A 13500-nucleotide genomic window follows, 5' to 3' on the forward strand; every position below is an offset into this window, starting at 1 on the left:
CAATGACAAGCCACCGGGGTCTGACAACTTGGATGGAAAATTACTGAGGATAATAGTAGACGATATTGCCACTCCTATTTGCCATATCTTCAATTTAAGCCTACTAGAAAGTGTGTGCCCACAGGCCTGGAGCGAAGCAAAAGTAATTCCAGAATTGTAAAGCCCCCTTCACTGGCTCAAATAGTCGATCAATCAGCCTGTTACCAACCCTTAGTAAACTTTTGGAAAAAATTGTGTTTGAGCAGATACAATGATATTTTACTGTAAACAACAGACTTTCAGCACGCTTATAGGGAAGGACATTCAACAAGCAAGGCATTTACACAAATGACTGATGATTGGCTAAGTGAAATTGATGATAAAAGAATGTGGAGCAGGTTTTTTTAGACTTCACTGCGGCTTTTGACATTATCGATCATAGTCTGCTGCTGGTAAAAAGTATGTGTTATGGTTTTACACCCCCTGCTATATTGTGGATAAAGAGTTACCGGTCTAAGAGAGCACAGAGGGTGTTATTTAGTGGAAGCCTCTCCAACATAATCCAGGTGGAATCAGGAATTCCCCAGGGCAGCTGTCTAGGCCCCTTACTTTTTTCAATCTTGACTAATGACATGACATAAATCCAGTGTGTCTATGTATGCGGATGACTCACTAAACACATCAGCTACTACAGCGAGTGAAATCACTGCACTTAGCAAAGAGCTGCAGTTAGTTTCAGAATGGGTGGCAAGGAATAAGTTAGTCCTAAATATTTCAAAAACTAAAAGCATTGTATTTGGGACAAATTATTCACTAAACGCTAAACCTCAACCAAATCTTGGAATAAATAATATGGAATAAATAATATGGAAACCCTGGAGTTGTCTTGGTAACTGTCATGGTCAAAACATGTTGATACAACAGTAGCTAAGATGGGGAGATGTGTGTCCATAATAAAGTGCTGCTCTGCCTTTTTTTTAACAACACTATCAACAAGGCAGGTCCGAAGGGTCCTAGTTTTGTCACACCTGTTCAGTCCTGTGGTCAGGTGCCACAAAGAGGGTCCTCGGAAAATTACAATTGGCTCAGAATAGGGCAGCACGGCTGGGCCTTAAATGTATAGTAATACGCATGTAAATCTCTCATGGCTCAAAGTGGAGGAGAGATTGACTTCATCACCACTTGTTTTGTAAGAAGTGTTGTCAAGCTGAAAGCATCGAGGTGTCTGTTTAAAATACTAACACACAGCTCGGACACCCATGCATACCCCACAAGACATGCCCCCAGAGGTCTCTTCACAATCCCCAAGTCAAGAACAGACTATGGGAGGCGTACAGTACTACATAGAGCCATGGCTACATGGAACTCTATTCCCGATCAGGTAACTGAAGCAAGCAATAGAATCAGATTTATAAAAACAGATAAAAACACACCTTATCGAACAGCGGGGACTATGAAGAGACACACACACAGGCACAGACACACTCTTGATAAGACGCACTCTATACACACGTACACATGGATTTTGTATTGTAGATATGTGGTAGTAGAGTCACAGTGGCCTGAGGGAACACGCTTAATGTGTTGTGAAAAGTGTTATGAAATGTAATGTCATGTAATATTTTTTGTCTTTACTTACATTTTCAACCTCTCCCTGACTGAGTCTGTAATACCTACATGTTTCAAGCAGACCACCCCTCACCATAGAAACCCTAGACCCACTCCAATTTGCATACCGCCCCAACAGATCCACAGATGACGCAATCTCAATTGCACTCCACAATTCCCTTTCCACCTGGACAAAAGGAACACCTATGTGAGAATGCTGTTCATTGACTACAGGTCAGCGTTTAACACCATAGTGCCCACAAAGCTCATCACTAAGCTCATGACCCTGGGACTAAACACCTCCCTCTTCAACTGGATCCTGGACTTCCTGACGGGCCACCCCCGGGTGGTAAGGGTAGGCAACAACACATCTGCCACGCTGATTCTCAACACGGGGGCCCGTCAGGGGTGAGTGCTTAGTCCCCAAATGTTATTTGTCACATGCGCCAAATACAACAGGTGTAGACCTTACAGTGAAATGCTTACCTACAAGCCCTTAACCAACAATGCAGTTAAGAAAAAAATAGATAAGTAAACATTTTTATATAATTTTTTTTTATGAAAGAGCAGTAGTAAAATAACAGTTGTGTGAGACTATATACAGGGGGTACCGGTACAGTGTCAATGTGCGGGGCACAGGTTAATCGAGGTAATATGTACATGTAGGTAGAGTTAAAGTGACTATGCATAGATAATAAAGAGAGAGTAGCAGCAGCATAAAAGGGGGGGGGGGGGGGGGGCAATGCAAATAGTCTGGGTAGCAATGCAAATAGTCTGGGTAGCCATATGGCTTGTGGGTACCCTCCCCTGTATATAGCCTTGTTATTTTATTGTGTTTCTTTTTAGTTTATTTAGTAAATATTTTCTTAACTCTATTTACTTAAAACTGCATTGTTGGTTAAGGGCTTGTAAGTGGATTTCACAGTAACATGCTGACCAGACCGGACACGTCGCATGTGCGAGCTTGGCAAAATATATTTAGAAATCCATATTATTCAATTATTGCACCCACACTGCTCGCGTCTGCGACGCCAAGGGCAAAAATAGAACTCATTCCTATTTATGACGCAGATCGCGCTGCAAGTCCTGCCTCTCCCATCTCCTCATTGGTTTATAGAAGTAGGTACCCACGTGCCATCTCCTCATTGGTTATACCCACGTGGGTGATTGAAAGACGAACTGTTTTGCCGGTAGTCGTGGTAATACAATGAAAGTTTAGATGCGATCACCATATAAGTGAAACGATGAAAAAGCCTGGAAGGAGGAGAGATGACTAGAAATGATTCGGTTGGCCGTTTTATGTGTGGATTAATTTGTCGGAGTAGAGGTCCTTGTGCAGTTCAGGTAAAATAACAACTCAATCTTTATATCCCAGAACAAATTAGCTAGCAACAGCAAGCTAGCTAAATAGGACAAATTAACGTTAGCTAGCAAGTGCAAGCTAACTAGCTAAGTTGCCATACATGTTTAATGCTTTTCGACCTGTCCCCAAATGAATGTCATTGGTTCAGAGTTTGTTTTGATATCTAGCTAGCTAACGTTAGCTAGCAGGGATATTAGGTAGCCAATTCGAGTTGAAACATTATTGAACACTAGCTGGCTACATCATATCCAACCTGAAATGCCAATCGATATAGCTACAAGATCTGGCATGAAAGCCAATCGAAATCCCTCCAACTTGCAGTTGAAAAATATGTTGTTAGCAATGTAGCTAGCTTGCTAACGTAAGCGATGCAAATCTTCTACTCTGACATTAAATGAAATTACATGTTAGGGAGATCCTTTGCATTTAGCTAGTTACATCACAGTATCATAGCTAGCCTGGCTCGCTAGAATGATCAAATAATGTAGCTAACTAGCTAGTATAACCAACATTTACTCACCAACAACACCAGTCTCAGGTTTGATGGTTGACAGCCCGCAGAAGTAGTAGCTAGCGTTGGATGTAATCCATATCCTGACCACCTGCTCAAGATTGATGAACAAGTTTATGGAAGCCCATTTTCACAAGAATATTTCCGAGCAATATATGCGTTGCACACCAAGGTACTGCCAATGATAATCTGTGCAGACCATACATGTTCAGCATGGCAGGGGGCATAACCACACTGTGTTGTCTTGGGAAAACTGTTTCTCATGACTATTCTCCCTAGGCATTGCCACCACGTGTTAATGGGCAAGAGGGGCATGTACAGTGGGGCAAAAAAGTATTTAGTCAGCCACCAATTGTGCAAGTTCTCCCACTTAAAAAGATGAGAGAGGCCTGTAATTTTCATCATAGGTACACTTCAACTATGACAGACAAAATGAGAAAAGACAATCCAGAAAATCACATTGTAGGATATTTAATGAATTTATTTGCAAATTATGGTGGAAAATAAGTATTTGGTCACCTACAAACAAGCAAGATTTCTGGCTCTCACAGACCTGTAACTTCTTCTTTAAGAGGCTCCTCTGTCCTCCACTCGTTACCTGTATTAATGGCACCTGTTTGAACTTGTTATCAGTATAATAGACACCTGTCCACAACCTCAAACAGTCACACTCCAAACTCCACTATGGCCAAGACCAAAGAGCTGTCAAAGGACACCAGAAACAGAATTGTAGACCTGCACCAGGCTGGGAAGACTGCATCTGCAATAGGTAAGCAGCTTGGTTTGAAGAAATCAACTGTGGGAGCAATTATTAGGAAATGGAAGACATACAAGACCACTGATAATCTCCCTCGATCTGTGGCTCCACGCAAGATCTCACCCCGTGGGGTCAAAATGATCACAAGAACGGTGAGCAAAAATCCCAGAACCACACGGGGGGACCTAGTGAATGACCTGCAGAGAGCTGGGACCAAAGTAACAAAGCCTACCATCAGTAACACACTACGCCGCCAGGGACTCAAATCCTGCAGTGCCAGACGTGTCCCCCTGCTTAAGCCAGTACATGTCCAGGCCCGTCTGAAGTTTGCTAGAGAGCATTTGGATGATCCAGAAGAAGATTGGGAGAATGTCATATGGTCAGATGAAACCAAAATAGAACTTTTTGGTAAAAACTCAACTTGTCGTGTTTGGAGGACAAAGAATGCTGAGTTGCATCCAAAACACCATACCTACTGTGAAGCATGGGGGTGGAAACATCATGCTTTGGGGCTGTTTTTCTGCAAAGGGACCAGGACGACTGATCCGTGTAAAGGAAAGAATGAATGGGGCCATGTATCGTGAGATTTTGAGTGAAAACCTTCTTCCATCAGCAAGGGTATTGAAGATGAAACGTGGCTGGGTCTTTCAGCATGACAATGATCCCAAACACACCGCCCGGGCAACGAAGGAGTGGCTTCGTAAGAAGCATTTCAAGGTCCTGGAGTGGCCTAGCCAGTCTCCAGATCTCAACCCCATAGAAAATCTTTGGAGGGAGTTGAAAGTCCGTGTTGCCCAGCAACAGCCCCAAAACATCACTGCTCTAGAGGAGATCTGCATGGAGGAATGGGCCAAAATACCAGCAACAGTGTGTGAAAACCTTGTGAAGACTTACAGAAAACGTTTGACCTCTGTCATTGCCAACAAAGGGTATATAACAAAGTATTGAGATAAACTTTTGTTATTGACCAAATACTTATTTTCCACCATAATTTGCAAATAAATTCATTAAAAATCCTACAATGTGATTTTCTGGATTTTTTTTCTCATTTTGTCTGTCATAGTTGAAGTGATGAAAATTACAGGCCTCTCTCATCTTTTTAAGTGGGAGAACTTGCACAATTGGTGGCTGACTAAATACTTTTTTGCCCCACTGTATGTTGACAGAATTGTAATCCAAACCCAAGCCTCAGGAAAAATGTGGCGTACCCTTAATTTGTGACATACTATGTTTTCCTAATCATATTGCAAATCTTAGTTTTGGACTATACTGTTTTTATGACACAAATTATCCTATTTACATTTTGTAGTACATTTTGACACTAGAATAAATGTTTTTTACTCATATTGATGAGTATTAACCAGAGAAGTTGCTTTTTCGATTCAGTTGCTCTTTAATAAGTTTCAGTTTCATAATATTCATATCATTTATTTCTCTAACTCCAATTGAAAGGCTTTTCAAAGTTAATGCAACGTAAGCTGATAATCTAAACATTCTCAAATATATACTGGAAAGGCAATTAACTCATTGAAAAATGTCATCTTTCATTTAATAATTCATGACATGATTCAAGCATTCAGGCTGTATAGGCAGCGTCAACACTGGTAGCCCAATTCTGATCTTTTACCACTAATTGGTATTTTGACCAATCAGATCAGCTCTTTGGACAATTAAATTGGTCTGGCAGTGTAAACGCAGCCTTTGAGTTGTTATCCTATATCTCATACTAGTTCTAACCAGAAGATGGCATCCTCTATTTTCTGACATATTTGGTCCAGTGAATATTATCGGAAAGCCTGTATCAAAGACATATTTTACACAGTATTTTAAACTCATAATTGAAGGTTAAAAAGACAAACAAAACTACAATGCGGGATAAATTATATCCTCTGCAGTCAGATTGACCATGCCAGGTGATGCAGCTGTGCTTCAATTCAAACTAACAAAACCTTCTGGGCGTAGCCTACATAGGTGGCAAAATGGAAGGTAACCTGACACTTCTGCAGATAGATTGTGAACGGATTAGCATTTCCATTTCTGGAGGACTTTTAAATGAATGGTATACATCCATTGATTATTGAAGAATATAACTTATCCCCATACTCCTGTTTGTGAACAATGTAATGGTAAACAAACAATGTAAACAAACAGCTTGATTAAAACTGTTCGGCCAATTGCAACGAACAAGCTGAACTTCGCACACTGCAGTGTATTAAAGTTGTTTTTCTTAAAAGGATAAGAACCTGGAGACTACCTGTGTGCTAAAATAATCTTGATTCGAATGAAAAACCCACAAGAATTTACAAGTAGATAAGATCATGTCTCGTTGTTACTGTATTTATACCAGTGTCTAGTTTTTCTATTCCAGCCCCTAAAACCTATAGGAATGATGAAAACTGAAAATTCTTATTATAATCATGGAGTATATATCATAAAACGTTTCATGGCAACATAATTATAATATCATTTGTGCAAGTTGAATTTTCTTAATTAGACAATTTTATTAGATTAAAAAAATCACCTACATTAGTTTTCAATTCAGAAAATGTGTTTGTTAAATTGCCACACTATATATTTGTCGTGGTAAACAAGGAAATACTTTGAATTATATGGAATTATTTGAAATGAATAAATTTGTACTTAGTCTGCTCACTGAGCAGGTTTTAAGTTAACACGCTTTAGCAAGAGTGGTAATACAGTGGCCAATAATGGTTGCAACTGAGATCAGCTCTTAGTCCATATTGATGGTTCAATGAGAGATCACCTCACGGTAATACAGTGGCCAATAATGGTTGCAATAGGCCCATCATTTTGATCTCATCGATGGTCAGTCCTTGCATCCATTATACTGCCATATCAAGCAAAAGAGCAGTAACTGCTCATAGAGTGAAACTGACAAAAATTACTTAAAAAGTAGTTATTATTGTCCAGCCAAATTAACTGTAGGCAGATCATTGGAGATGTGGTTATCTGTTGTCTTACTATGAGGTTATATTTTATTAATACTGACCCTAACCTTTGACATGATCTTTGACCCTAGACGGCAGTTACTGCCTTCTTGATTGGTACACCCACTGGAATACGTTTCCATTACAATTTTGTTTAACAAACTTGTGTTCATGTATTTATTTGTATGTGTCTGTCAGTGTCATATAGTTTGATACTTGTATCAGCAAAGAATAATAAATAATACCAAGGTAAACCGTGGACACTGCAGCCCAAGGCTCAGTGAAACCAAGGTAAAAGGCAGTAAGTGACGTGAGTGATGACAGTTACCGCCTTTTTCCTTGGTTTCACGTTATCCAGTTACTGTAAACATGACCCCACAATTTCTCCATAACACAACGGAGGCAGAATAATTGTCCGCATGATGAAGCATGCCTTTAATGTATAAAACAATCAAAAAACGAATTTCTTACGAAATGTGCAGGTACTGCACTTTTTCTTGTTAGGGCAGCATGGCTCTGTCTATGAATTTGAGAGTGGTTACATTTCTCCAGCTCTTTCTCTCAGGTGGTTACCAAATAAAGTGGTGGGGTGTCCACTTTGTTGTTGTTTGAATTTCAGATTGCCCCTTTAGATAAAAAGCTCTATTTTCGCTTCAGCATGTCTGTGGGCAATGTAACTTGGGGGGCTTTTACACCAGATTGGTTTTGAGGGTTTTTCCAAACTCTGGTGACCACCCCCTTAGTTCAGTTCGTTTGGACTGGTGTGAACACTATATGCACTCGGGAGTAACGCTTTGTGGTTCGCGCCAAAAGGGTGGTCTCAGTCCATTTTCATTTATATGATTGTGTGGTTGGCTGCAGGTGTGAAAGCAGTCCAGACCAAACACAGGAAACGAACCAGAGGCGCACAATATTATTGGTTGTTTGACTGTGAGCATTTGATAAAATGCACGTAATATCATAACTTGATCTGTCTGAAATATTTTGTGAGCAGTGCATTTATGAGTGTATCCTACGCAGATTAGGGGAGACCAGGGGATATAGGTTACTGAATATATTGACTGCATTTCAGCAGTTAGAGCAGCTATTACACATTTTTTCTCCTGAATATTGTTGGAAGACCAAAGCGAAAGTAATATGACAATTGGGACACAAGGTGATGTACCATGATGATCATAGATGGTTTTAACATTAGCATTTTTGGCCAATAAACAAATGACTTGCATGAACACATTGTTTTGTTTAGGAATTTTAGTTTGTTTGACATTTGGCAATGTGAAACCAACTGGACCCCAAAAAATAAATAATACAATGTAACAAATTAATCAAACTCTGATTTGAACTATAGCTCAGAACTATGTATGAAAACACCCTTAGTGTTACCCTTTGATGCATAGTGGTTAATTAACAACTATAAAGGGGGGGGCTATAAACTAAAACTGATTATTGAGTGTAATTATCCTTTAATTGCGCATCTAGATGAGAGGAATGTGTAGATGTCATGGCAGAGTTTGAAAAACAAATGCCCAATTTATACAAATTATAATGATACAGTTCTGCCAAGTAAGCCTAATTTGCAGTTAACATTGAATTGATAAGGTTTTGGGGAAAGTCTTTCTCTGTCTACAAGATGGTTATCACTAGCATCGCTAACTGGCTGAACACAGAGTGATAGACAAACGCTTGCACCATACAGACAGGGCCAATATTGATGGAAATTAATTGGCAGATATTGTGTTACGATTGGATTTTTAAAATAGAGATGTTTTTTTCATGGGCTGCCTCTCAATCTACTGCATCCGCCTATGTCGGCATTCCTCATCTGCGGTGGAAGGTGGCCGAGCTACAGCGGTGTTTGCCAGACCACGAGACATCCCGAAAATCAGCCTTCTCACGAAAATGTCTGAATGGTTTGACCTAAAAACTAATATGACCACCCTGAAAACTTTGTTTTGTTCTACGACCTCCACAAGTTCATCTGAAGGTAACCCATAAACATGAATGGAAGTATGGAGGTAGTTTTGTGCCAACAAAGGGGTTAAATGTGTCTAAAAATATATTTTTCCTGAGCTTTCTCATATCTCCTAGATAAAGGACAGACACGTCAAAACACGTGATAATTTTTTTTTGTTGCCATTTATGAATGTTTTATTCAATACTTTTATGTGGACCATAAAAGTTAGGGGGAGTGATGAGCTCTACAGCAGAGTCTCACAACTCAATCGCTGCTTGAAAACTGTTTTCTGCCCCTCCCAAAAGATAGAATTTGTAGATAATTGGCCCTCTTTCTGGGACTCACCCACAAACAGGACCAAGCCTGGCCTGCTGAGGAGTGACGGACTCCATCCTAGCTGGAGGGGTGCTCTCATCTCTCCTCTAGCTCCACAATGAGATAGCCAGCCTGCCAGCTTAGTGGAGTCTAACACTAGCACAGTCAGTGTAGTCAGCTCAGCTATCCCCATTGAGACCGTGTCTGTGCCTCAATCTAGGTTGGGCAAAACTAAACATGGTGGTGTTCGCCAGGGAGACACTCAAGTTTTTTAATAATATATCTCGACACATTGATGAAAATAGTCATGGCCTGAACCAAGCTGCATACTGGACCCTATTCCAACTAAACTCCTGAAAGAGCTGCTTCCTGTGCTTGGCCCTCCTATGTTAAACACAATAGAACATCTCCCTATCCACTGGTTGTGTACCAAACTCAAAAGTGGCAGTAATAAAGCCTCTCTTGAAAAAGCCAAACCTTGACCCAGAAAATTTAAAAAAAAACTATTGACCTATATCGAATCTCCCATTCCTCTCAAACAGTTTTTTAAAAGCTGTTATGCAGCAACTCACTGCCTTCCTAAAGACAAACAATGTATACGAAACGCTTCAGTCTGGTTTTAGACCCCATCATAGCACAGAGACTGCACTCATGAAGGTGGTAAATGTCCATTTAATGGCGTCAGACAAAGGCTCTGCATCTGTCCTCGTGCTCTTAGACCTTGGTGCTGCTTTTGATACCATTGATCACCACATTCTGATCGATGGTATCAAAATTGGAAATCCAGATTGGAAACCCAAATTGGTCTACACGGACAAGTTCTGGCCTGGTTTAGGTCTTATCTGTCGGAAAGATATCAGTTTGTCTCTGTGGATGGTTTGTTCTCTGACAAATCAACTGTACATTTCGGTGTTCCTCAAGGTTCCGTTTTAGGACCACTATTGTTTTCACTATATATTTTACCACTTGGTGATGTCATTCGGAAACATAATGTTAACTTTCACTGCTATGCGGACAATACACAGCTGTATATTTTGATGAAACATGGTGAAGCCCCAAAAACCCCCTGGAAGCCTGTGTTTCAGACATAAGGAAGGTGATGGCGGCAAATGTTTTACATTTAAACGGACAAAACAGGACAAAACAGAGATGCTAGTTTTAGGTCCCAAGATCTGACAGATCTGTTGGATCTGACAATTAATCTTGATGGTTGTACAGTTGTCTCAAATAAAACTGTGAAGGACCTCGGCGTTACTCTGCACCCTGATCTCTCTTTTGACAAACATATCAAGACCGTTTCAAGGACAGCTTTTTTCCATCTACGTAAATCTGAAACTTTCTGTCCAAAAATGATGCAGAAAAATGTATCCATGCTTTTGTCACTTCTAGATTAGACTACCGAAATGCTCTACTTTCCGGCTACCCGGATAAAGCATTAAATAAACTTCAGTTAGTGCTAAACATGGCTGCTGGAATCTTGACTAGAACCAAAAAATGTGATCATATTACTCTCGTGCTAGCTTCCTGTTAAGGCTAGGGCTGATTTCAAGGTTTTACTGCTAACCTACAAATCATTACATGGGCTTGCTCCTACCTATCTTTCCGATTTAGTCCTGCCGTACAAACCTACACGTACACTACAGTCACAAGACGCAGGCCTCCTTATTGTCCCTCGAATTTCTAAGCAAACAGTTGGAGGCAGGGCTTTCTCCTATAGAGCTCAATTTTTATGGAATGGTCTGCCTATCCAAGTGAGAGACGCTGACTCGGTCTCAACCTTTAAGTCTTCATTGAAGACTAATCTTATCAGGTTTCAGGTAAGACCCAAGTGCAGACTGTGTTGAAGTAACAATGTTTATTGCAACAACAGGAGCAGGCAAACGACAGGTCAAGGCAGGTAGGTGTCAATAATCTAGAGTAGTGGGGTCAAGGTACAGGACGGCAGGCAGGTCCAGGGTCAGGTCAGGCAGAGGTCGGTAATCCAGAGTAGGGGCAAAGGCACAGGATGGCAGGCAGGCTCAGAGTCAGGACAGGCAAAGGGCAAAACCAGGATGACGAGAAAAAGAGAGACAGGAGAAAAGCAGGATCTGAGACAAAACGCTGGTTGACTTAAACAAACAAACAAGAAACTGGCACAGACAGACAGAAAACACAGGTATAAATACCCAGGGGATAAGTGGGGAAGATGGGCGACACCTGGAGGGGGGTGGAGACATGCACAAGTGAAACAGATCAAGGCGTGACATATCTTCAGTAGGTACTAGTATTGGGTGTAGTCTGGCCTAGGGGTGTGAAGGTGAACAGAAAGGCACTGGAACGACGAACGGCCCTTACTGTCTCTGGCTGGCCGGTTCCCCTCTCTCCACTGGGATTCTTTGCCTCTAACCCTATTACGGGGGCTGAGTCATTGGCTTACACTTGCTCTTCCATGCCGTCCCTAGGAGGGGTGCGTCACTTGAGTGGGTTGAGTCACTGACGTGATCTTCCTGTCTGGGTTGGCGCCCCCCTTGGGTTCGTGCTATGGGGGAGACCTTCGTGGGCTATACTCAGCCATGTCTCAGGGTAGTAAGTTGGTGGTTTGAAGATATCCCTCTAGCGGTGTGGGGGCTGTGCTTTGGCAAAGTGGGTGGGGTTATATCATGCCTGGTCGGCCCTGTCCGGGGATATCGTCGGACGGGGCCACAGTGTCTCCCGACCCCTCCTGTCTCAGCCTCAATTATTTATGCAGCAATAGTTTGTGTCCGGGGGCTAGGGTCAGTCTGTTATATCCGGAGTATTTCTCCTGTCTTATCCGGTGTCCTGTGTGAATTTAAGTATGCTCCCTCTAATTCTCTCTCACTCTCTCTCTTTCTCTCAGAGGACCTGAGCCCTAGGACCATGCTGTCCCCAGTCTACCTGGTCGTGCTGCTGCTCCAGTTTCAACTGTTCTGCCTGCGGCTATGGAACCCTGACCTGTTCACCAGACATGCTACCTTGTCCCGGACCTGCTGTTTTTTGACCGACTCTCTCTCTCTACCGCACCGGCTGTCTCTAACTCTGAATGATCGGCTATGAAAAGCCTACTGACATTTACTCCTGAGGTGCACGCCTGTTGCACCCTCTACAACCACTGCTATTATTGTTATTATTATTATTATTATTATTTGACCCTGCTGGTCATCTATGAACATCTTGGCCATGTACTGTTATAATATCCACCCCGCACAGCCAGAAGAGGACTGGCCACCCCTCAGAGCCTGGTTCCTCTCTAGGTTACTTCCAAGGTTCCTGCCTTTCTAGGGAGTTTTTCCAAGCCACCGTGCTTCTACATTTGCATTGCTTGCTGTTTGGGGTTTTACGCTGGGTTTCTGTATAGCACTTTGTGACATCGGCTGATGTAAAAAGGGCTTCATAAATAAATGTGATTGATTGATAGTTGACTTAAAGAGAAAGACAATAGTTGATCAGTTTTGAACAAATTATTTTCTATGAAAATGAAGAAGAGAGAGATCGCAAATGCAGTTAGCTACTTTAGCCTACTCAAACACCCTGCTCAAACAGGCTATGACTATCCTACACAACACTGGAAGTCTTCAAAGTCAAGGTAAGCTTTTGGTTTTACAAAGGAGCAATTCCAAACACCTGAAGGTACCACATTCATCTGTACAAACAATAGTATGCAAGTATAAACAACATGGACCACGCAGCCGTCATACCGCTCAGGAGAAGAAGCGTTCTGTCTCCTAGAGATGAATGTACTTTGGTGCAAAAAGTGTGAATCAATCCCAGAACAACAGCAAAGGACCTTGTGGAGATGCTGGAGGAAACAGGTACAAAAGTATCTATATCCACTATAAAACGAGTCCAATATCGACATAACCTGAAAGGCTGCTCAGCAAGGAAGAAGTCACTGCTCCAAAACCGCTATAAAAAAAGTGAGACTACGGTTTGCAACTGCACATGGGGACAGAGATCATACTTTTTGGAGAAATGTCCTCTGGTCTGTTGAAACAAAAATAGAACTGTTTGGCCATAATGCCCATCCTTATGTTAACAAGCCGAAGAACACCATCCCAAACATGAAGC

This window comes from Salvelinus alpinus, chromosome 28 (genome assembly GCF_045679555.1).
Source record: "Salvelinus alpinus chromosome 28, SLU_Salpinus.1, whole genome shotgun sequence".
Lineage (NCBI taxonomy): Eukaryota > Metazoa > Chordata > Actinopteri > Salmoniformes > Salmonidae > Salvelinus > Salvelinus alpinus.